The sequence below is a fragment of the Taudactylus pleione genome, unplaced genomic scaffold (genome assembly GCF_031769625.1).
Source record: "Taudactylus pleione unplaced genomic scaffold, aTauple2 ptg000034l, whole genome shotgun sequence".
Lineage (NCBI taxonomy): Eukaryota > Metazoa > Chordata > Amphibia > Anura > Myobatrachidae > Taudactylus > Taudactylus pleione.
This window is the reverse complement of record NW_028284436.1, coordinates 1,344,760-1,365,198: the sequence shown is the minus strand read 5'-3', so window position 1 is coordinate 1,365,198 and position 20,439 is coordinate 1,344,760. Positions and strand designations below refer to the sequence as shown.

The window sequence follows — 20,439 nt, the reverse complement described above, 5'->3', positions numbered from 1 at the left end:
TAATGACACATTCTTCCACCTCTTGTTAAAATGCCTCTCAGATATGGTCTACTGATTGAGAGCTCAAAGTTGGGAAGTATGCCCCAGTGCTCCCCAAATATGCCCCAGAGTTCCACCATGCATGCTACACAGTGCCACCCCCCCCCCACCCCCAGTGTCCCCAATGCAATACAGGGTACGCTACTGTGCATTACTCTATTTTGCTTCATGCCTGAAGCATTTGACATACCTAACCAAGATAGCCACCATAACTTAGTCTGTGCATGCGTGGCGCCATCCTGATTCCTTATTGTGTTTGAGCACCATGGTGGTACAGGGCTCTGTGTAGGATCCTACGAATCCTGCAGCCAGTACCTACATACACGAAAGGCTCAGCTACATCTCCGCTAACCATATGTATATCTGTGATTACGGCTGTACTGTTACTGAGCACTATAAATTAACCAAAGCTCCTGGATAAGTCTATCTGTCTTGTGCGATTCAATAGTTCTTTCCTCTGGTGTCTACTGTTCACCAACCTCTGTATATCACACATATCAACACCCCTGAGTACTCACCTCCAGTGGCTGGCTCCTCTTGAGCCCTACCGGCTCTGTGTTCTGCATACATAGTGCATACAGTGAGGAGCAGCTCCTGAGTCTCCTCTTCAGCGTCAGCTTCCGCAGTACTCAGTCCCTACCACAGTGCTTGAGTGTCATCTACATCATGACATGATGCCGCGAACGCTCAGCACTGTGGGAGTGACTACCAGTCTCCCGCCACTCCCACTGTGTCCCCGACCCCGGAGCCCAGACTGAGGGACTGTCTCACTCACAGACAGTCACAGACTATGAGTCTGTGACTGATTGTGAGTGACACAGACAGTCAGACTCAACTCCTGCTGGTATCTCCTTGGAAGTGTTACCCAGTGCAGACCATGCCCTTCCCCGCCCCCCGTTAGTACATCACTGGGTGTTGCGTTGTCCCTTCATGCTTGGTTAAGAACCACTAATCACTGGGGCCCGTAATATCTCAAGGTGGCTCTGAATGTACCAAAGGTTTACTATTCAGATCCTCAGCAAACTGTATAAAAGTCAAAAGATTATGCTTAACTGCCATCCTTAGGATCACTTCATGCAGTGTCACCTCTGTGGAGTGACTCTTGTAGGGGTATTCCAATAAAGTCCAGAGTCCTATCCCCATACCTCCCAACTTTTATGGTCCAAGAAGAGGGACACTTCGGGGCTTCACGGAAGGGGCAGAGCCTCTTGAAAACAGGATGGAGCCTCATGGCAACCCTCGTTTATGTCACTATAGGGGGTGTGCCCAGCACTCTCCGAGATGCTGGGCAGCCCCCAGGGTCTCCCTACACTGGTGCACGGCATCTGTTCAGCTTCTGCACACCTGCATGTGCTCTCTCCAGGGCCGGCTCCAGTGGTTGGAGCACCCTGTGCCAGTTCAGTTAATAGTACCGTGTGCGTCAGAAAATGTAGGCATGGCCTAATTACCATAGGCCATGCCCCCTAAGTGACTTTATGTATTTGGAGACGTGCTCGCATGGTTATTTTTACACTGCAATTTAGAGTAGATGTCAGTTAGGACACCCTCCTCCCAAATCTAAATCTCTCTGCACATGTTACATCTGTCCCAACTGCAGTGCAGCATGGTTTTACCAAGAGGCACGTTGACTTGCTATTTCTTAAGCTAGGTACACACTATGCGATTTTTCATCAAACCGATAATTGGGATGATTTTTCGGCAAAATCACAGTCCCGATATCTGTGCTACACACTTTACAAATTAAATGCAATACCTGGCGAATTTCACAGTGAATTGCATATGTATCGGGAAATTGAGGCTGAGATTTTCAGTCTTGAATGAATGCTTTTCTGTATTGTTTCTTACCATTTTATAAGTGAAAGACTATAACGATCATTCATACACGCTATACAATAAATTAGACCGATCAACCAATTATTGGAAAATTGACCCAATAATTGTATACTGTGTACCCAGGGGAGTAGTGAGGGTGGTTCCGGTGGAGCATGAGCTCTGGGCGGCAAAATGAACAGAGGGTGCCATCCATGGTTCTGGAATTCATGGGCGCTACTCAGTATGATGGCCACCTGTTTGTTTGCTCTATTTCCTAAGTAAGTTATGGATCTGAGATCCGTTTCTACATTTCATGCTTCCTCAAGCTGCCAAATTGCCTCCTATCCGGACCTCCCTCGTCTGTGATCATCTTTTGTCACCTCCCCTTTCCTGTCATATTGATTACATTTACTTCTCACCTCTTTAATTCCCTCCCCTCTCTACTCTGTGTTTGGCTCTTTGCCCCTGTCCACTCCTTTCTTATTGGCTTCTGTCACCACCCCTCTCTGATCAATTCTTTGTCCCTCCCCTCTCTTTTCTTATTGGCTTCTATCACCTCCCCTCTCTGATAGACTCTTTGCCTCTCTCCTCTTTTGATCCCCTCCCTCCTGTCCTCATTCATTCATCGTGGTTCAATGAGATTAAACAAAGTCACTACTTTGCTATTTAAAGTAATGAGGTGTTCTCAGGTATGACCACAAAGTGTTATTTGAAAGGTCTCTTAAAAACATGACATGGTTAGTAGTACTCACATTAATATAGGCGCAATGTATATTGTGAAGTAGGACATAGCTGAGAAGGGAGCTTTCCATAGGTATTACCACTCCAGTGAAAGCTGCTCGGGGCAGTAATTACAGTAATAAGCTATGCACCCTGTGGATTCTCACTCTAGCACATATATTTTGTCAATTTAAATGATCAGAATATATAATAAAATCTCCTCTACTGACTATTAACAATAATTCAAATGAGATAAAAGTCAGATCCTAGATGCTATACATAAATAAAGCAGTGCCAAAGCAGCTACCCCCTAATGTCAGACAGTGCCTCACCGAAGCATTATATTCCCCCAATGGGACCTCAATGCCCAGTGTGATACTGCCACTGTTTGCTCTTTTTCTCTTCACTTCAGTATTCCCCTGCAGGCTGCCCATACCCCAGTAGCATAGTTCAGTACAGGGAGGGGGTGGCATATGACATGCACTTTCTCCGGGCACCATGGTTCCACGCTACCCCTCTGTGTGTACTTAAGTTTACTCTATTCCCAAATCTGAATCAGGACCAAAAAACGAACAAGGGGTCCCTCCAATTTCCCCAAGTTCAGTGAAACTATCTTTGTCATTGGGTCCTGCTCCTACTGTACTGCAGGGTACAGGACAGCAGTACAAAAAAAAAATAAATATATATATATATGTATTGCAAAAAGGTTGCACGCATCTGAAAATAAAATAGCAAAGTGTTTACCAATATAGACAAGATATGTAAGCCGACCCCCATGTTTTGGTTTTAGTTCTAATTCATCGTCTGGTTTTGTTTTTGCCAAAACCGGCCTCAGGTGTTTTGGTTTTGTATATTTAAAAAAAAATTGTTTGTGTTCCTACAGTATTATTTTCCTCAATGACATACATTTCCAGTTATTTCCAGTTAATTTTGACCACTTCACAGCTCACAATATTGTTTTTAACCAGCTTAGGCCAAAAGGTTGCAATGAACTAGCTGGCTGACCAAGCTAAGCGACAGCTGTGGGCGGCGCAAACACGTTGCAGTTCAACTTCAAACATAGCACATCTAGGTAACAGAGTGACACTGCAGGACAGGATGGCAGTTTAATATAAAATATATGATGCTATAGAATGTTTTCATTAATCAAGAACTAGATCAGAGGCCCTTGGGCAGTACAAGAATCCAAACCCCGCGAGAATCAGATACTGGGATGATGACATTTTGCCTCGATTTGGAATCCGTCCAAGGCGGGAACACCCAAGCCTTTACTCAGATTCACTCAGATCCAGGAAGTTCGGATGGGCTTGGTTTTCAGAAAACCGAGTCCGCACATCTGTAATATAGACCAAGGAAATGTTGATGTATAGGATGTAAGAGTTATTGTCCTGACCCTGATTGCCAATATATTAATGTTAAATAGTGAAAAAAGTTAAAGTGTAATAATCAAGCAAAACATTTATCGGGACAGTCGGGAAATGTCCTGTCTTGCCATTGGTAATGTTGGGATGCTTGTACCTTTTTCTGTGTTTCCCAAATATTTCCAGTCAGCATATAATTCCAGTATACCTATAACAATTGTACCATTTGTATTTATAGTGAGCCTGTTTTAGCCGTACAGTGTGGAGATAAATGAAAGGAGATATATATGAAGATGATTAGGACATCCTGAGACCCTGCTTCTACTGAACAATAAATCACCGATATCACTGAACATTGATTTGTCAGTGCTTGCCCGGCAGTAATGAGACTTTGTTTCCTGCTAGATGGGTTATGTAGATGTCTGCGTCTTAGGAATCTGGTATGTTCAGCTGCCACCTACAGCTTCCTGACAATAATACTGTGCTACATTTCATTATTCAGGCTCAGGTCCTGATTCTGAGCTGGATGCACTGCCGATGAAGTAGGATGTAGTGGAGCAGTTTTTTTGCTACTGCACATGCCTCTAAGTCGCACCGCGCATGCGTCCTTCTGTGTATTGAAAGTGCCGTGAGCGTTCCTAGACGGTGACAGCGCACACGTAGAAATGGTCTGTCTTATGGTCATATTATGGGAGTGTCTCTGGCGTGTCGGGGAAAAGTGTTTGTATACACAGACACTAGCCCGGAATCTTATAATATCATATATTTGTATCTATGCAAACAAGCTGTGTTTTATATAAGTGATATAGGGCCTGATTCAGACCCACTCGCGAGCGGCTGTCCGCTCGCAAGTGGGTCGATGTTATGCACTGAGCATGCGCACGACGGAGGGAGCTCCGTCGTGCGCATGCGCCAGACGCGACGAGCGAAGGAAAGTCCTTCGCTCGTTGTGTCCGATCAAAGGGGGCGTGCTGTCAATGTTGATTGACAGCACGCCCCCTTTGGTGGGCGTGCCGGGGGCGTGCCTCCCTGACGGGGGCGTTCCCACGGGAACGCCTCCCGTCAGAAGCCGGCCCACTGACATCACTAGTGATGTCAGTGGGAGTGATTTTGGCTCTGATAGAGCCAAAATCACTCCGGAGCTTGCGGTTGAAAACCTCAACCGCAGGCTCCGGCTCGCAATTTCGATGGTCGCGATGGTCTCGACCATCGCGGCCATCACAAAGCACGCTCGTATAGCCTGTGGGTGGTGACCCACAGCTATACGAGCGTCCAGGAGGACGCTCCATGAAAATGGAGCCCGGCCCTCATTCAGAGCGTGCGCTCTGCTCAGAGCGTACGGCTCTGAATGAGGGCCATATACCATTGCTATCCTCCGTTTAGTCGACTTATCTAATATAATAGCCATACTCCCAGTGTATAAAGAGATGATCCAAGTTTTCTTTCCCTACAAAAAGATGGCTGCTTCAACACAACAAGGGATCCAACCAAGTGATCCTTTCCAAGATGACCGTGAATCCGGAAGTCCGTGCGGTCCAACCAGACACAGGAAGTGCCCCGTTCTCATAGGAGAGTCCCCCGAGGACGCGATCATTACCGGAGGATAGCGCTTTGGAGTAGGACCGGGAGCTACAGTATGCACGAATGTACCACATAATACTTCTAATGCGGTTCGGTCACCTTGAAAAACGGACAGCAGCCGGGAACCGAAAGTGCGGGTGATGTACTTCTGATCCGGCAATTATTTTCATTATGAGTGTTTATAAAGATTACTCAAGTTAGAAAAAAGTTATTTCACCACCTGGGAATACTATAGATATGACCTGAATATGAAAGTTTAGCCACGTTAATGTGTTATAATTGAAGTGACCTATGACCCGGAAGTTAATTATGCACAGGGTATTTAAGAAGCACCCTGAGAATCACTGTCACACTCCCATGAGGAAGGGAGAGGTATCTCTCGAAACGCGTCGGTGGAGTGTGACGGGACTATTCAGAATAGCAATTGTCCAGAGGAGTCCTATGATAAGGATCCTGTATGAGGCTTCCGGAGACCTCCACCTTTTTATATCTACGGGCCCTTATTAGAGGGTCTTCTGGTAATCCGCCATTTTGTTACCATCAGTGTACCGCATCTTTGTGTGTATTGTGGGTTTTATGCTATGCATTAGTTTTTAATTTTTGGATCGTGAAGAAATAAATTATGTGTTGAAATATTACACTTTGCCTTTCGCAATGCTTTTTCCTTGCATGAAATGAATTACGTCTCCCATGGAAATATCAACTCATTTATGAGACCGACTTTGTGCTTCATTAAGGAAAGTATTTCTGCTTTTTCTATAGATGAATTGTGTGGCACTAGCGCACCTGAGTTATCATTGTTTTAGAATTGCTTACAGACACAAGACCGCTCATATAGGAGACCAGGGGCGTCTTAAGAGAGGAGGGGGCCCGTGTGCACTCCCCGTCCGGGGCCCCCTCCTCTCCCCCCGGTGGCCGGCAGCCGACTGACGCGGCTAGCCAGCCACCGGAGCCTTAGTAGACTCCAGGCACTAGAGTGTGCCCGGAATCTACTGCGCATGCGCAGAAAACCGGAAGAATGGCCACGGCGGCCATTTTCCGGTGTTCTGAGCAGCGTAGACACCCGACGTGGGACCATGGACAGGTAAGTCTAAAATAATATGGGTGCAGTGTGTGCGGTGCGGGGCCCCCCTGGACCCGGGGGCCTGTGTGCCCCGCACACACACTGCACCCATTATAGATACGCCACTGTAGGAGACCATAGGACTGGTACATGTTTCGATGGGGTGATCGATAGTGCTTCTAGAGACACGTTAATTGGTATTTCAGCGTCTGCAGATGTTGACAGTGGGCGTCTCAGTCCTCAGATGCATGGATGTACACAAGGGAAGGACTTTGCAGTGGAATGTGCATAAAGTCGCAGACGGGCGACCGTCCTAGGGCGGAGCATTGTAAATGGAAAAAAATATTATTTAAAATATATACATATAGGCTCGTATTCAATTAAAAGCAAAAAAATTGGGGGGGCGTGGCCTGGACGAGCTAGTGATAGGAGGCTGAATCCATAGCTCCTAGGCCCAAAAATTCGTTACACGTATCCTGGATCATTTGCCTTGACCCCTACGCTCAACTTTTGTTGGCTACTTAGCTCTCCACGTTCCTGGGAGTTCCTCGGTCTGCCTGTCTTCTTTGGCTGGAGAGATACAGGCGTTGATAGTCTCTCCTTCAGTAACACCTCGTTGCGGGCGCCATCTTGGATCCGGCTCAGGCGTCTGATGCGGCTCCTCATTCCAGCACTGTTTACAGCTGTCAGCCGGTCTATGTTTTGGAAAGCTGGATAGGTGGCAAATCGTGTCCCTGGCAAATTACAGCTCTGTGAGTTTTTTACAGTCCCGTAGCTCCCGACTCCGGCCGCCATCTTGAAGCACTGCTCTGTGTCGGTAACAGTCTCTGGGCTGGAGGTACAGCTATTGTTACATTTCTCCTATGCTCCCCAGGGTGGGAGTGTGATAACTGGGTCTGCTGCTGAGGCTTATTCTCTGGATCCTCATTGCCTCATCATCCTGTCTGCCAGCCCCTGAGACTTCCTATACTATACTTAGGGATCGTCCTCTGGAAGTTTTGTAATATCCTCGTCTCCTGATTTGATATTTATATATTATCTCCTTCTGTGGTCATACATCTCTGATTAATATGGATCGTCTCCTCGCTGCTATTGTTTGAGTCCGAGAAGAGGCTTGTGGCTCGTCTGGCGAATTTGTACGAGGTGCTACCTTTTCCACGTTATGGTTTACCGTATACTGAGACACGGTTCGCTGATATGGAGACATGCATTCCCATTATGGAGGGTGGCGATAATCCCGCTGTTGCTAGTCCAACTGTCTTCAAGTTTTGGAGAATGATATATCCGATACCATTTGATGCCATTGCCGAGGTTGAGATTACATCCCAGGCCCTTGATTTCTCAGCTTAAGGGCACTTCGAATCCGTGATGCCTCTCCAAAAAGCTCATATTTTTGCCTCATGTGTTGTGAATTTAACATTTCAGTATATATACTTTTCTGTTTGTGTTTGGGTGGGATGGTCCGAAATTCCTTTTTTTTTTATTATATTGCAAGAATCTGAGGCTTGGCCTGATTAGTGCTTTGCAGTCTAATATATTTGTCACACTTTTGATGCCTTTTCTGTAAGTTTTCATTTTTCCGCACTGATCTACAAGTATATATTCTGATGTTTCAAATGTACCTTATTTTGGTTCACTGTGGGAGGAATTATATGCCTGGGAGCCGGATTATTGCTGATGTAAGGTCACTTAAATCTATTGCCCCTGTCAATTATCCTGTGGAAGTTATGTATATATGTATGTGCGTATATGTATGTGACTGTATATGTATATATATATATATGTTTTATTTAGGCTGGGAGGAAGTAGGGGTTATATTTCTGATATATAAGTACTCCTTATATCCTTGTCTTTGGTTTCCTTGCTGAGGGGTGAAGGGTTTTTGATTTAATTATTCTGGAGGACAGTTGCGAGCTGGGGTTGGCTTCCACTAGCTTAAGGCCATTTAGTCTATAGCCCCTGTTTTTTTTTTTTTTTTTTAAGTATTGAGGGGGGTGGGGGGATTTAGGTATTTAGATAGGTTAGATTAGTTAGTAATGGGATAGGGGATTAGGGGATCCAGGTATACCTAGTTGGGGTTAGGTCATACAGGGTGGGGGGTTTAAGGGAGTTTGATTTGGGATTTTCTGGAGGGGTTATGTAATATTTAAGCTTGTTTACATTTATATGTTGGCGTGCATGGAAGTGTTTATCTTTTTTTTTTTTTTAAAAAGATTACTGTATAATTTATTTTGATATGGGATATTTTTGAACACTATATACTGTCTCGATAGTATGTCTGTTTTATATAAGCTATCCCATATAGCTTTAGATCACATGGGCCCAGATGGCGCCTATGGGTCCGCGTTGCATTATCCGTACGTTTGGAGATAGCTATGGTCTATATTTTTGATGTCTACCACGATCTGTTATTTCCATTCTTATCACTTTCTCTGGTTATTATTATGTGATCTAAATTTTATGCCTGCCGATACTATTATATTGCAACTTTTATTATTTTGTTTGGTGTGTCTAAAAAAACTTAATAAAAATTGTAAGATTAAAAAAAAAAAAAGCAAAAAAATTTCGCTGATGCAAGGTTTTCGCCTGTTTTCGAAGTATCGCCCTATTCAATTCCAAGGGTAAAAACGGGCAAAAAAGTTTCTCCACCCAAACGCAGGAGACAAGAAGTGCAAAATCCATATTAAAAAATGTGGTATGGTAAAAATGTGGGGACTTTGGACCTGATTCAGACCCTGACGCTAAGAAGCGTTCGCTCATAGCGGGCCGATGTTCACATTCTGTGTATGCAGTGTGCATGCGTGAACCACTGCAAGTGATCGGGAATGGTTCGCTCGCTGCCAATGGCGTAACTAGGGCAGGGCGAGCGGGGTGCGTGCCCTGGGCGCCGTTGGACCGGCGGCGCGGGGGGGCGCTGCCGGCCACGGTACTGGCCCGCCCTAGTTAGCCAGTGTAGCGCCGACCGAAATGAGTGCGGTCAGCGCTACACATTTACACAGGACCGGCGCTAGGCTTCCAGCGCCGGTCCTGTGCTTCACACCTGAGCCCGTTCCCTCCCCCTGAGCGCTTGCCCAATAGCGCCAGGAGGCGGGCTCAGGCTGTGCATAACACACGCATCGCCGCCAGCGCTGGCGGCGATGCGTGTGTTAAACAGCAGCCAATGAGAGTCAGATAGACTCTCATTGACTGCTGCAGCACCCATTGCAGTGGGTAATGGGACTGACGTCATGACGTCTGTCCCATAATGCTGAGCGCGCCAGCCCGGGCGGGAGCGGCGTCGCGAGCAGGACCAGGAGCAGAGATTCAGGTAAGTATATTTTTATGTATAAATATATATATATATTTTTTTAACCTATCTGCACAACGGGGGAGGGGGGTGGCTACTACTGGGGGGACCTCTACTGGGGGAGGGGTGGCTACTACTGGGGGCGCCATTGGGAGGACCTCTACTGGGGGGGGCTACTCTACTGGGGACTACTACTTGGGGGGGGACTACCACTGGGGGCATTATAAAAGGGGCCTACTACTAGAGGCACTGCACTCGGGGGACCACTACTGGGGGCAATAATAGGAAGGGCCACTACAGGGGGCACTGGATAGGGGGGATCACTACAGGGTGCCTGCATAAGGGGACCACTACTGGGAAACCTGCATGGGGGGGACTATTGCTGGGGGCACTATATAAAGGGCACTGCATAGGGGGGGACTACTACTGGGGGCACCATATAAAGGGCACTGCATAAGGGGATACCGCTACTGGGCGCACTGCATTGTGGGGACTGCTACTGGGGGCACTGCATAAGGGGGAACACTACGTGGGGCACTGCATTTGGGGGGGCCACTACTGGAGGTACTGAGTAAGGGGAACTAATTGGGGGCTGTATAAGGGGGACCACTACTGGGGATACTGTATAAGGGGCACTACTATGGACCTGCATAAGAGGGACCACAACTGCATACTGGGGGTACTACTGGGGTTAAGGTGCATATGGATAGGAATGTTCAGCGTGAAAATAAAGGGGTGTGTCATGTTGACACGCCTCATTTTTAAGTGACCACGCCCATTTTTTTTCCGCGCGCCTTCACCGCGTGCACATCTCGGGATGTTGGGAAGGGGGCTACCTTTTCAAATTTGCCCTGGGCTCCAAATACCCTAGTTATGCCACTGCTCGCTGCGCATAGACAGGCCAGCAGGGTGACAAGAGAAGCCGTTTGTGGATGGTGACGGACTGGCCATTAACAACGGGGGAGTAGAGGTGTGCACACAGGCGTGCCTGAGCGTCATAACGCCGTTTCAGAGGCGTGCATAATTAACAGGCAGCGTCATTGTACACGTCACCTGGTTGTATTTCACACTGAAGTGATCGCAGTGCATGCGGCAGGGTATAGTCAACCTCAAGAGCTGCGATCGCATCCGATGGTCCTCGATGTACCGATGGTTTCATACACTTCCTGGAGATGATGTGCACAAGTGGGCGTCTTATAACAAGCTGTTGGGCGTCTGCATACTCAAAGCGATCGCACGCCAAGACATAGTGGGCGTGCTTATGCCTTGCCGTGCGATCGCCTGCCTTGCTGGATGTGTGCCGGACTTGCATGCGCTGAGTGTGAAAGAACGCATCTAGCGAGCAGGTCTGACTGAGCTCCTTGGTTCAGAACCCTTTGGACACCCCCCTAATGAATAAATAGGCAACAAAAATTAAAAGATTATCTTAATTCACTCCAAAAAAAGACATGTCATTTTTGAGGCGATAGTGTAAAAAGTGTTGGAAAATGGGTCTAAAGTACTGGGACAGGTATTTTGGTGGGCCCTATTAATGGGACAGGTATTTTGGTGGGCCCTATTAATGGGACAGGTGTTTTTAGGATTGCAGGAGGCTGCAGCAGGCGTATTTTAAAAAAAAAGTAAATCTGCACTTTACAAACCCCAAAATATACTAGTAACCATGTACATGTAACCCCCATTTAACTACAGCAATTGTTTTTCATAAAAGACATTGCTTTATATAATTTATCTACACTTATGCAAATATGCTTATAATAGCCCTTGACTCAAAATAAGATCCCTAATTACTTTTATTATGGCTAATAATACTATTCTATATTGATTCCCTGGGTGAGTTAGGCTTTATTGGGGGTACAGACTTATTTCCTCCCAAAAAACTGACCTTTTTGCCAGTTCCGCTATTTGCTGCATTCGCCCATCTGCGTTTTCGCCTGTTTTACAATTGAATAGAGCGAAAGGCAGTTGCGCGCATTGAACAAGCAGGCGAAAACTTTTTCTCAAGTTTGTCGCTGCTAATTGAATACATGCCATAGTCTCCCTAATCCTAATGTGTATAATATAACATGGCCATAATCCAATACTGCCCCTAATGTTTAACTGGTGCCATGGCTACATCTCTGGCCATTCCTCCTCCCAGTATCAGTGAGGAGGGATAAAGATAGCAGGACAGGGCCGTAGCTAGCGTGCCATGGCACAGGGCACCACAGGTCATGGGGCGCTGTTTGGGCCTGTAAAAAATTCTGTTTATCATCATTCTCACTTGTAGCTTCCTCTTATTTCATCCCCAGCATCTCCTGGCCTCTCCTATCTCTTCCCTGGCCCTTCCCCATGAGGCCATGGCCCTTTTTTGGGTGCATTATGTCCCTTAGAAAAATGAGGGGAGCGCCAATGCTCTTTCTGGCACAGGGCACCAAAAAGTCTAGTTACGGCTCTGTAGCAGGACCTGTGACAGCAGATGTGGGCACTTCTGCGTCCACCTCTTAAGTAGGCCCTAAATGAACAGGTGGAATAGAGAGCAAAGCAGCCAATCTCTATATTCTGTCATTCCCACGTCTTCTCTGCCCCATATAAAAAAGTATATCCTAGTACCATTTACATTTTATGTTATGGCTTTCAGGCCTACTTTTTATCCCCTGCTGTTGTATTAAGGTCTATGTTATATGTACCACTTTCAGACAAAAGCTCCGACACCAACTTTTGTCTGAAAGTGGTACATATAACATAGATCCCTATGGCCGGCGGTTCAAATCCTGACGCCGGAAGACCGGCAGGAGTGAAGCCCGACAGGGGATTCAGGTAAGTAAAACAAACCCTTCTCTCCCCCCTCCCTTAGGGGTGCCTAACCCTAACCTCCCCCCCGAGTGCCTAACCCTAACCACCCACCCTAAGTGCCTAAACCTAACCACCCTGTCCCGCAGCCTAAACCTAAGTCTCCCAGGGGGGTGCCTAACCCTGACCTCCCCCCCGGGGATGCCTAACCTTAACCCCCCCCTTCCCCGAGCCCATCCCTAACCCTCCCGGGGGGTGCCTAACCCTAAGTCCCCACCTGGGAGCCACTAACCCTCCCCCACACAGCTGTCCGTGCCCGCCGCCCAGCTTACCGACAGTCCCAGCGGTGGACGAGTGCCAATATGCTGCCGACCACCCATGATTGGCTGCTGGTCCGCGAGCCAGCCAGAGCCAAACAAATTCTAAACAATAAGCCAAACCAAATTTAAAGATGGTGTAGTCCCAGCGCCGGACGGGTGCCGAAGTGAAGTGCCAGTAGGACATACCGTTTCATACCAGCATACTTCGAGCACTGGTGCAGGGTGTGCGGTGTGGGGCCCCCCTGGACTCAAGGGCCCTTGTGCACTGCACATCCTGCACCCACTATAGATAAGCCCCTGATTCTGTCTAAGGCCACACACACACTATCATTGAGTTTATCATGTTTTAACACTAGTAAAAACATTTGTTCTTAGCATTTTGGAGTTTCCTTGTTAATGTATCCAATGTGCTTACCTGCAGTAAGTGCAATAAAAACAACACAATGCAGTCTGAAAACTAGAATGCAAATGGGACATTACCAGTTTACTACAATGCTAGCAAACTCTAGTTCCAGCGGTAGAGGATATTTGGTGGCACTAGAACAATGGTTTTACCATGCTTGTTATGCAAACAGCAAAGGCACTCAATTTCACTATGTTCTTGTATTTCTATAGTATAAAAGCGTGCAATGTCACATGACAGCTCAGACTCCCTCCTCCCTCGAGGACCGATGGTTGGCAACCAGTGGCGGCTCTAGAGCTGGGGTTCCAAAATCCAAACAGGGGAGCCACACCGACTGCCAGTGAGCCCCAGCTGGCGATGTTTGGCAGAGTTTGGAAGGGCAGTAGGCGTGGCTCTCCTATTTGAATTTTGGACAGCGCCGCAGCCTCACCTCTGGAGCCGCCACTGTTGGCAACCATCAATGTCCCTGATTCAATAGCAAATTATATTTTCCATTCAATGCCAGGATAGCAATAGTTGCCACCATCACATGCTAGTTTCTGGTGGCTCATCTAGAGGCGATTCACATGTAGTCAGTTCTGGGCTCCCGGAAATGCCTGCAGCACAGCTGTTTTGCGCATGTTCGAGTTTACAGTTGCACTACACATACACAATATCTATCGATGGTTAAACCATTGAAGGATTACCGTGCACTGGCTACATGCTGCGATGGCAGAAACACGCCACTATTCGATGGCCATCATCTAGCAGTGGCCATTCCTACTTGTCCCCCACCAATTTAGTATCTATCTCTGTCCCAACCCATATCTTGATTTCCACCCCAAAATACAGAGGAATATCTCATACAGCTTTCTTCATCCATATGAAATTTGAACTGTAGTTATTATTTTTAAATATTGAGAAGACAAACAGTGTGATTGCATGAGAACGGTGTGGGTTAAACTTTGAGTCTGGGGGCTGGCTTAGGTAACACCATGTGACTTAGTTGCCCTATTAGGATAGGTGTGTGTGTCTTAGCTTGGTATGTGAGGCTGAGACTAAGACTCTTTTGTTCCTGTCTTCCCACCCTCCCACCCTATGTGGATTCAGTGGGATTGTCTGAGTTAGCTGTTTTCTGTGGCGGGAAAGATCGGCAGGTCATCTCTTAGGGTGCAAATAGCTTTCAGTTTGTAGTATTATAGTATTTGGGTGCGCTCACCCTCTTTGACTAGTTTAGTCGCTGGATCACCCTGCCGGGGATAGCGTCATCACCCTTCCGGGTGGGTAGTCATGTTAGAGGGTTGAGTGGATACCTTTTTGTTGACAGTTGTTTAAGTTACCGGTTGCTCTGCACCTTAGGCGGTGTCCGCTTGGTATGCATGTCTGCTTGGTAGGCATGTCTGTGTGCTGCATGTCTGGAGTAGCTGTATGTTGCCATCCTTTCTTTGCCACCATATCTCCAATCAGTTTAGATCAGTGGTGTAACTAGGGTATTTGGAGCCCAGGGCAAATTTGAAAAGGGAGCCCCCCCCACCCCCAATGTGCGCGCGGCAAAAAATGGGCGTGGTCACTTAAAAATGGAGCATGTCAACATGACACACCCTTTTATTTTCAAACTGAACATTCCTATCCATATGCACCTTAACCCCAGTAGTACCCCTTATACAGTACCCCCAGTATGCAGTTGTGGTCCCTCTTATGCAGGCCCATAGTAGTGCCCCTTATACAGTATCCCCAGTAGTGGTCCCCCTTATACAGCCCCCAATTAGTTCCCCTTACTCAGTACCCCCAGTAGTGGCCCCCCCAAATGCAGTGCCCCACGTAGTGTTCCCCCTTATGCAGTGCCCCCAGTAGCAGTCCCCACAATGCAGTGCGCCCAGTAGCGGTATCCCCTTATGCAGTGCCCTTTATATGGTGCCCCCAGTAGTAGTCCCCCCCTATGCAGTACCCTTTATATAGTGCCCCCAGCAGTAGTCCCCCCCCATGCAGTTTTCCCAGTAGTGGCCCCCTTATGCAGGCACCCTGTAGTGATCCCCCCTATCCAGTGCCCCCTGTAGTGACCCTTCCTATTATTGCCCCCAGTAGTGGTCCCCCGAGTGCAGTGCCCCTCGTAGTAGGCCCCTTTTATAATGCCCCCAGTGGTAGTTCCCCCCCAAAGTAGTAGTTCCCAGTAGAGGTTCCCCCTCCTGATTAAGTGCCCCCAGTAGTAGCCCCCCCAGTAGAGGTCCTCCCAATGGCGCCCCCAGTAGTAGCCACCCCTCCCCCAGTAGAGGTCCCCCCTGTAGTAGCCACCCCCCTCCCCCGTTGCAGATAGGTTAAAAAAATAAATAAATATATATATATATACTTGTGCAGCAGAAGATCACAGCGCCAGTTGGGTACAAATCCCTCAATGTAAAATGTTATCAGTTGTGTGTCATTTATCTCACACTAAGAATTATATTGCACCCCCAAAAATATATATGAGTGTCAGCTCAACCAGCAAAATAATGTACCAGTGGTGATCTGTTACATATACAAACAAATAGAGAATACAAGGAGCTGGTATAGAGCGCCTACTGTGCTTATATAACTTATTATAAAGTGCTAGCAATATAAAGTGATTTTGTGCAATTAAAGTGCTAATGCAAGGATAGTAATATCAAATTACCAATATCCTCAAATACCTATGGAATTTTTTATATACAGTGTATAACTTATAAAATAACAACGGTCTGTATGACTAAAGTGCTACTGCAGAGATCCTTCTAAGATCATTGACTGAATTAATAATCATAACATTCCATAAAAATGTGCAAAAATGCATAAATAATTTAAGGTGTAAATCAATAAGAGTGAAAAAAATCATTTAAAATAACATAAAATAATTTTAATCAGACACAACAAGAGATATCCTCCTACATGAAGGATAAATGACATAAAACACATAAAACCATGGACAAAAATGTGTATATATATAAAAAAGGGACTATAAATTTATCAGAATAAATAGGAATAAAAAATCGTAGCTTATCTGATAAAAATGGCAAGTTCATGAATGGAAAGAGAATAGGAGCCTCCAACGCGTTTTGTCCGTATCCTGGACTTCTTCAAGGGATATTCTAGCTCCTGTGGGGTATCCAATATTTATACCCCCTCTAATAAGGACAAACAAGAATTGACAGAGCTCCTTTGTGACATCACTTCTGGTTTTCTAAAAAGTTCCTATCCATTAAAGTGTAGTAACCACTTAAATTTATATTAGGCTGTTTCCTTTATTAATACATTATTAAATTGGAAGTCCGTTTCCTAGATATAAATTATTTACTAGTGTATCACTCCTTTTATGTACATCACGTCGCGTCACTTCCGCCCTTATTATCCATGCATCGAGGTCCTTCCCCCCTCTTTTGAGCGGTTCATTGCATCACTTCCTGCTCCGTTGTCATCGTCCCCATTAAGCGCTATGCCACCTCCTTCCTTACAGAGGATAGGACAGGTCATCCACTCGTTCACCAATCACGTGTATATCACGTCCAGCGTCAAACATTTCCAGTCTCTGGCGGCATCCATCTTTGTACTCCAAGTGGCTTCTTTGCTCGCGGCCATCTTGCTGCTCTCATAGGTTCCGTTTTCGTTGCCATCTTTATGCTCCCATCTGTATCGTGTTGTTTATAGTCCTGGGGATAGCAGTTTAGTTATTATCTCCTATATGGTACAATGGAAACAATATTAGTATGATGGTATATAACCAGCCATGTATTTGGACTATAACAATGATGAAAAAATGATAAAATAATGATGACAATTTCTAGTTCTTCTTCACACCTACTGAGAATCATAACTGTAATTCTAACAACTCCACAAATAAATATCCCATATATTAATATATAGTATAGACTATATGTGGACACTTATAAATATCCTAAAATCATACTTTTGGGGACTAGTACAGTACATCCTTAAAAAATATTAAAAAAATTCTTAAAAAAATGGAAATCTCCTTAAGTCTTGCTTTCCATGGATTTTATAGTTAATATACATATATGTATAGTCTTTCCACTCTGTAGGGTCAGTTGGTTCTTATGAGTCTTGAGACATGTAATCATTGTTGCTGTGTTCTGGAAATTCTCGCTCCCATCTTCAAATTTGTAGATCAGAAATTTCTTCTTAGGTCGTATGTCTTGGGGGATTCAAATCTGTATGTCACATCAAAAACTACCATACCTGGTCTTCCCTAGAGGTCTCCCATCCAAGTACTAACCAAGCCCAATGGTGCTTAGCTTCCAAGATCAGACGAGATTGGGCGCTCTAACCCAGGTATGACAGTAGGTTATAACAAGAGATCCGTGTTTTTCTCCTTTCATCTTCATTAAAGAAATGGTGCTATCTCATAATTATCGTTAAATCCTCTGGGAGTCATAGTGTCCAGTTCAAAAATCCAGAACATCTCACGTCTAGATAATTTATTCGCAAGATCTCCTCCTCTATCTCCCAATTCCACATGTTCTATAGCTTTGAACGTTAGGGCATCTGGATCCGATCTATGGTGTGAAATAAAGTGTCTTGACACCATATAAGTCTCCACCTTGTTCTTGATATTCCTTATGTGTTCTTGTATGCGAAGTTTTAGAGGTCGTTTGGTCTTTCCCACATACTTTGTTCCACATGAACATTCCAAGAGGTAAATGACTGAGGTTGAGTTGCAATTAAGATGTTGTTTGATTTTATATTTCTTAGTATTCGCAGAATTACTGAAGCTTTTTCTCTGCCGATGTAGAAATTTGCATATATTGCACTTGCCACATTTATAACTCCCTGGACAGTTATGGATGATGTTGGATTTTGAAACATTAATATCCCTTAACATACTGGGTGCTAGAGAATCTTTAAGATTCCTTGCCTTTCTGAATACAATGGGGGGTCTGGGTGGTAAAATATCTTTTAAAACTGGATCCATTAGGAGGATCTTCCAATGCTTATTAAGAGAATTCTTGATATCTCTCTCCTGTGCGTTATATGTTGTGATGAATGGGATAATATTCTTCTCTTCCTCTTCCACATTCTTATATTCCAATAACATATTCCTCTCCATGGTATCCATTTTATCCTTTGCTTCCAGTAATAACTTTGCAGGATATTCTTTTTCTAAAAATCGATTTTATATATTTGAATTTGCTCATTGCATGTTTGTACTTCACTACAATTTCTTTTTATTCTGTGAAATTGTGAATACGGAATATTCTCTTTCCATCTTCTTAAATGTCAGCTTTAAAAATTTTTAAGGATGTACTGTACTAGTCCCCAAAAGTATGATTTTAGGATATTTATAAGTGTCCACATATAGTCTATACTATATATTAATATATGGGATATTTATTTGTGGAGTTGTTAGAATTCCAGTTATGATTCTGAGTAGGTGTGGAGAAGAACTAGAAATTGTCATCATTATTTTATCATTGTTATAGTCCAAATACATGGCTGGTTATATACCATCATACTAATATTGTTTCCATTGTACCATATAGGAAATAATAACTAAACTGCTATCCCCAGGACTATAAACAACACCTTTCAGATGGGAGCATAAAGATGGCAACGAAAACGGAACCTATGAGAGCAGCAAGATGGCCGCGAGCAAAGAAGCCACTTGGACGTGATATACACGTGATCGGTGAATGAGTGGATGAACTGTCCTATCCTGTGTAAGGAAGGAGGTGGCATAGCGCTTAATGGGGACGATGACAACGGAGCAGGAAGTGATGCAATGAACCGCTCAAAAGAGGGTGGAAGGACCGCGATGCATGGATAATAAGGACGGAAGTGACGCGACGCGATGTACATAAAAGAAGGAGTGATACACTAGTAAATAATTTATATCTAGGAAACGGACTTCCAATTTAACAATGTATTAATAAAGGAAACAGCCTAATATAAATTTAAGTGGTTACTCCACTTTAATGGATAGGAACTTTTTAGAAAACCAGAAGTGATGTCACAAAGGAGCTCTGTCAATTCTTGTTTGTCCTTATTAGAGGGGGTATAAATATTGGATACCCCACAGGAGCTAGAATATCCCTTGAAGAAGTCCAGGATACGGACAAAACGCGTTGGAGGCTCCTATTCTCTTTCCATTCATGAACTTGCCATTTTTATCAGATAAGCTACGATTTTTTATTCCTATTTATTCTGATAAATTTATAGTCCCTTTTTTATATATACACATTTTTGTCCATGGTTTTATGTGTTTTATGTCATTTATCCTTCATGTAGGAGGATATCTCTTGTTGTGTCTGATTAAAATTATTTTATGTTATTTTAAATGATTTTTTTCACTCTTATTGATTTACACCTTAAATTATTTATGCATTTTTGCACATTTTTCTGGAATGTTATGATTATTAATTCAGTCAATGATCTTTGAAGGATCTCTGCAGTAGCACTTTAGTCATACAGACCATTGTTATTTTATAAGTTATACACTGTATATAAAAAATTCCATAGGTATTTGAGGATATTGGTAATTTGATATTACTATCCTTGCATTAGCACTTTAATTGCACAAAATCACTTTATATTGCTAGCACTTTATAATAAGTTATATAAGCACAGTAGGCGCTCTATACCAGCTCCTTGTATTCTCTATAAAAATATACTTACCTGAATTCCTGCTCGCGACGCCGTTCCCACCCGCCAGTCCGCCCGGGCTGGCGCGCTCAGCATTATGGGACAGACGTCATGACGTCAGTCCCATTACCCACTGCAGGAGCCGGACGGAAGTCCGGCTCTTGCAGTGGGTGCTGCAGCAATCAATGAGAGTCTATCTGACTCTCATTGGCTGCTGTTTAACACAAGCATCGCCGCCAGCGCTGGCGGCGATGCGTGTGTTATCCACAGCCTGAGCCCGCCTCCTAGCGCTATTGGGCAAGCGCTCAGAGGGAGGGAACGGGCTCAGGTGTGAAGCACAGGACCGGCGCTGGAAGCCTAGCGCCGGTCCTGTGTAAATGTGTAGCGCTGACCGCACTCATTGCGGTCGGCGCTACACTGGCTAACTAGGGCGGGCCGGTACCGTGTCCGGCGGCGCCCCCCCGCGCCGCCGGTCCAACGGCGCCCAGGGCACGCACCCC

The 20,439-nt window shown here is 45.1% G+C and overlaps 1 pseudogene; it reads right to left on the bottom strand.

The window, feature by feature from the left end:
- Window positions 1-17,527: 17,527 nt before the first annotated feature.
- Window positions 17,528-17,646, bottom strand: LOC148538851 (5S ribosomal RNA; annotated as a pseudogene).
- Window positions 17,647-20,439: the final 2,793 nt, after the last annotated feature.